The sequence below is a fragment of the Myotis davidii genome, unplaced genomic scaffold (assembly GCF_000327345.1).
Source record: "Myotis davidii unplaced genomic scaffold, ASM32734v1 scaffold77, whole genome shotgun sequence".
Classification (NCBI taxonomy): Eukaryota; Metazoa; Chordata; class Mammalia; order Chiroptera; family Vespertilionidae; genus Myotis; species Myotis davidii.
The window spans coordinates 1,035,852-1,041,319 of record NW_006289713.1 but is presented as its reverse complement, the minus strand read 5'-3'; the positions used below and the strand labels follow the sequence as shown (position 1 = coordinate 1,041,319).

The 5,468-nt window shown below is 56.0% G+C and overlaps 1 long non-coding RNA gene across 1 annotated transcript in view; it reads right to left on the bottom strand.

The window, feature by feature from the left end:
* LOC107182852 overlaps positions 1–5,462 on the bottom strand; it is a 17,924-nt gene extending 12,462 nt beyond the window's left edge. Inside the window, exon 1 of the long non-coding RNA XR_001513605.1 lies at positions 5,164–5,462. This is a non-coding gene — a long non-coding RNA (uncharacterized LOC107182852). The remainder of the gene's footprint in view (positions 1–5,163) is intronic.
* Between the last annotated feature and the right edge of the window lie 6 nt (positions 5,463–5,468).

Genomic DNA, 5,468 nt, shown 5'->3' with positions numbered 1-5,468 from the left:
GCCCCCGCCTGAGGCTCCTGGGTCCCTGCCGGCCTGCACAGATTGTTCGCGTTATTAATGCCGATTTCCCAGAGATTCCATCTGGCTTTTTAATTGTTCTGGGATGGGGCTAGGATGCTTTGATAGTGAATTGGTATCTTTCCTATGTCTCTGCTTACGTCAAATGCTCCATCCATGGAGAGGGGTATGGAGGAGGGAAGAAGGGGGGCGGTTGAGAGATGGCAGATAGTACAAGTCTTTTAAAGAGACAAGGAAAATCTTTGAAAGGTCCTGGTGGTTTAATTTAATTTAAATAGAAAATAAGGGAAAGGCCTACCCCTACCCATCAACATAGGAAAGAACCAGATGGAATATCCCCCCTGTCCAGACCCTGCTCGTGTCTGCGGGAGGCCTGTGGTGCCTGGAAGGAGGCCTTCTGGCTGAGCAAGGTTGGGGTTTCTGCCCTCTCGGCCTGCACCAGGCCTGGCCTCCCTACGGAAGAATCTGGTTTCTCGGCTCTACACCTTGAAAAAGGCCCAGGACAGCAAAAGAATCTCTTCCTGTGGTCTTGGCTGAGCCCCTTCTGGGCCCCTCACGGCCGCCAGGCAGTGTGCACCCCTGTGCCCTGCTCCTCTAGCAATCATACCGGCTTCAGAGAGCTCGGCTAGTCTTGCTGCAAGTGCCCACCAGTCTGAAATCTAATGGGAGCCTCAGGGTACAGACCCCACAGGGTCCCCAATACCATCTTCTGCTGTTCTCAGGTACGGCTTGAGCACAGCAAATGAAGAGAAAGGGCACTGTAGAAGCTAACACCCAGGGAGGCCTGTTCCCAGTGGGTGGGGCTAGAAGGCTAGAAAAATAATAAATAAAAACAAAGTAAAGGAAAGCAAAGCTCTTGGGTGCCAGAATGGGGCTGGCCAAGGCTGTGGCTGCCTGAGTAATGGGTTCCACATTTATTTGGCTCTGTCTGCAGCGACCAGGATCCAGGATGCACAGAGGGCCTTCCAGGGGCTGCAGGGGAAAGCCCAGTTGAGGACAGACCTAGGCAGACCCTGGGATGGCCTCACAGCCCCAGGGCTGACCACAATGCAGCGAGCTATGTCTCTGCTTACGTCAAATGCTCCATCCATGGAGAGGGGTATGGAGGAGGGAAGAAGGGGGGCGGTTGAGAGATGGCAGATAGTACAAGTCTTTTAAAGAGACAAGGAAAATCTTTGAAAGGTCCTGGTGGTTTAATTTAATTTAAATAGAAAATAAGGGAAAGGCCTACCCCTACCCATCAACATAGGAAAGAACCAGATGGAATATCCCCCCTGTCCAGACCCTGCTCGTGTCTGCGGGAGGCCTGTGGTGCCTGGAAGGAGGCCTTCTGGCTGAGCAAGGTTGGGGTTTCTGCCCCCTCTCGGCCTGCACCAGGCCTGGCCTCCCTCTTCCTCTCCCCACGGCCCCAACCCCTCCCATGAAATCAGCTGCTCCTGGAGGAGGCCTGGCAGGTTTCTGCCTGGGAAGGAGGGGGCGGGAGACCTGGGAGGGGCAGATACTCCGCACCAGTCCCAGTGGCTCATCACAGGTGTCAGGGCCCAATGCCATGTTCACAGATTCCCAGGAGATCCAAGAGATAAGGGCGACATTCGTGACAACCTAAACCATCAGGAGGCACCTGCCAGCAAAGGAGCGCCTCCCTTTCTCCCTTCTGCCCTTGCTCCTTCCCTGGAGGCTGGCTCCCCGGGCCAGTGCTCTCAGTGACACCAGGCTCTGGTGGCCCACCAAGGGGGTGAGGTCGCTGCTAACTCTCATGGGAGAGTGCAAGGCAGAGGCACTGGGTCCATGGCTGCATTGGGTTAAAGCTGCTACCTCCAGGAAGCCTTCCCTGGTGCCTCTATTCACACTTTGAGCCCCTCCCCCCCATTACACTTATCGCCCTTAAAGCACATCTGGATGTCACAAGGCTATGAGATCCTCAAGAGTAGGAGCCCAGTCTGCTTGTTCTCAGCCGAGTGCCTCGTCCTAGGCACAGGCCCTGGTATACAGTTGGCATCCAATAAATACTTGGGGTGTGTTTGGTGCCAGACTCTTGGAGTAGTTCTTCATGCGGCTGAAGTCAGGAGGGGAACTGTGTGTGTGTGTGTGGGGGGGGGGGAGGTTGCAGGAAGCAGTGGGTGGTGCAGAGTGGCTCTCCCCAAGGGCCTCCCTGGCTGGCACAGAGCATGAACTAGGCAGGTTCCCCCATGCTGCCCCCAGCCCCCCACGGGCTGCTCTAGCAATTCCTTTCCTGGGGCTGGCTGTGGTTGGATCATCTTGTCCCCAACAAAGCCTGCCCTGGCCCTAAGGATCTGCAGTAGGACGGGTGCCCTTTCAGGAGCTGACAGCTTTGAAAGAGGAAATCCCTGGAGATGGGACTGTGTGAGGGGAGGGGGAGGAGTGAGGGGAGGAGGGGTGCTCCTCCCCCACTCATCCTGGGATCTGTTCTGGGGGCAAAGGGGGAAGCCAAGGCTTGGCCCCCTCAAACAAGAAAAACTGGAATTAGCACTGAACTCAGAGAGGGTTTGCTGGGGCCTAGCAAGCTGTGGCCTGCCCCAGGCCTCTAGGCAGGCGGTGGGGCTCTGCCTCCTTGGTTCCCAGGCAGCAGGGCAGGCCACCGCCTCCTCAATGGGCTCATGGCCTTTCCCCTGCCAAGGGCGGCCATGGGTGAGGAGGCGGCAAGACACAAGTCAGAAAGCGGAGCGGGAAGGGGGTAGGTCACCTCGTTAAGCAGTCAGGTAAACCCAAAGCTTTCAGAGTTTAAGAAGAATGTGTAATTTCTTGAAACTGTTGCAGCCCACAATGGCATATACTATCAGCTGCTCAAGTGAACACTCTGGGGGAGGGTGGGAAACGGAAGGTAAAAAGTGTTTTGCCTTTTGCCCTCAGAAAGAGTCAACTCTGAAAGCCTGCTAGCCTCCTGGGGTGCTTCCTCTCAGGCCTTGCTCTTTCAGGCACGGAGGTGCACCCTCCCTGGTGGCTATCATTGCTGCTAAGAGGGTGTCGGGGTGCCTGTCCTCCTAGGGCAGTTGTCCAGGTGGGGGGCTTGATGCAGGGTGGACACAGTGGGCAGCATGGAGGTCGGGCTGGTTCCTTGCTGGTGGTGCATGGGGAAGGGCCAGACACCCAACTGCAGGCCTGCGTGGGCCCTTTGTTTCTGGGTGGGCTGAGCTGGGCAGGGAAGGTGTGGAAGGCTGGTGGAGGGGTACTCAGTCTTAGGACTGCCTTTCAGGGCCCTGCTGGAGTAGGCTACAGCCACGCGGCCCAGAGCAAGGGGGAAGGGGTGAGGGTCCTACAGCTTGAGGCCTCTCCCTGCCCACCCAGGGTCCTGCTGTGGCAAAGGCAGGTGTGAGCGAGGCTGCTCCAGAGCTGGAACTGTGAGTGTTTGGAAGTGAGTGTGGCCGAAGGGCCCCTGGAGCCTGAAGCTGCTGCACAAGGCCTGCCCGAGTTCCAAAGAGGCTGCGGCAACTTCAGGCAGGGGGCTCCCTCTCCGAATTTCTCTTCTCCCAAAGGGCCTTGAGAGGCCACAGCAAGGTCCCATGAGCCCCCTGCCCCCTGCCCCCCAAAACAGTCTCCGACCAGGAGATGTTCTTCAGGCTTTGGCATGCTTAGCTTGGAGCCTTGTCCTGTTTCTGCCATTTATTTGTCTTGGTTGGGAGAAGTCACCCCTTTACTGTACAGAGGGGCTCAGCATGGGTACAGAGTGAATGGGAGTCGGGATCTCAGCCAGAACATACACTGTGATTATTCACAAATGTGACCTGGCTCACAGAAAACCGTGGAAGTAGCTTTTCTGGTTTTAAAAAAAACCCAAAGGGATCTCAGCCAGAACATACGCTGTGATTATTCACAAATGTGACCTGGCTCACAGAAAACCGTGGAAGTAGCTTTTTCTGGTTTTAAAAAAACACCAACATTTACTTTGATATGTTTATATTATAGATATAATACATAAAACATCTAGCATGAAACTCTACGTTCTCCTCCAAAGAAGAGAACCAAGCTGTCCTCTGCTCCCAAGCCCAGCGATCTGTGTGTGCTGGCTGGAGGCCGCCTCCCTTCCAGACCCGGAGCCAGGCCTCTGTGGGGGACAAGCCTGTGGGCAGCTTGGGGCCAGAGGGGACCAAGGTCCACAGCCACCCCCCCCCCCCCGGGAAAGCTGAGGGGAAAGGGGAAGCCCATCTTGCCTCTTTGGTTCCTCCGGGAGCAAAAGCAATCCCAAAACCAAAAGGAAAGAGAGCCGCAGACCCTCCCTGCAGCTGCTGACGAAGAGTCTCATTTTGGCAAGTATCTGAGCAAAACCAAAACAAAACAAAAACCAAAGAAAATGGTGGTTTAGCATAGACATGCACATTCACATTGCACAAGGCACCACTGGGACACAGAGGCCAGATACAAATGTTGATATCGGCTGATAAAGCAAAATATTTGGAAATCTTCTCATAACTTGGGTCCCTCCGGGCCGGGCCGACTGTGCTTCATGTTTGTATGGCAACGCTGGCAACATACAGTACAGACATGGTTGATGGCCCCAGAGTCCCTTCACCCCTCTCCCAACCCCCAGACCAGACCTGTGGGCTCCCCTCTTCCACCAGGCCACCACTCCCATGTACATATGTCCTTATAGCTAATCCACACCTAGCTTTCTGGTCTGACTCGGGGTGAGGTCTCCCACTGGTCACATGGTGACTCCCATTCAGGGAGTTCTGCCCTGGAAGCCCAGTCCGTTGTAGGCTGGGAGGTTAGAGACAAGGAACTAGGGACCCTCCACCTTCATGTAGAACTAGGGGAACAGCCTTAGGTTCACAAAGCCCACATTCCCTGTTTCCTCCTCTCCAAGGACAAGGAGCTGAGGAGCAGCTGGGACTGGCTTATAAGATCTCTGCTCCCTGAACCTTCCTGCAGCCGGAAGCCTGCACCCCTCCTCTCTCATGGGGGCCTGCTGCAGCCTTGCAGCCTTGGGACCAAGGCAGGGAACCCTCTAAATAAAATGACAAGGCACATATTTGCTCCCCCTACTTGGTAGGAATCAGAGCAGTGAGTTTGCATTTCCAAGGCACAAGGTTATTCCTTAATACTAGAGTTGCCAGGCTCCCGGCGTGGCCCCGGGCACTTCTCTCTTACAGGGAGAAACTACTGCCTGACCCTTTATCTTAGACGCACCGTGTCCCGCGCAGAAGAAGGCAAGGGGCACGCGCGACAGTCCAGGCTTTCAGGCGGCATCGGAATCTCCTAGTCCTGGCATGCGCGGCGTGGGCAGTCTTGAGATCCCGAGACCACGAAAATACTCCCTGGGTCCCAGCCGGGGGTCGGCCCAGGGCGGTCCCGCCGCGGCGCGCCTCACGCGCAGTTGCCCATGGCCTTGACCAGGGAGCTCTCGGGCAGCTGGCGGAAGATGCCCCGCAGAGTGTCGAGTTCGCGGCTCAGTTGTTCCACCCGCTTGCGCAGGCGGTCATTGTCACTGGTCA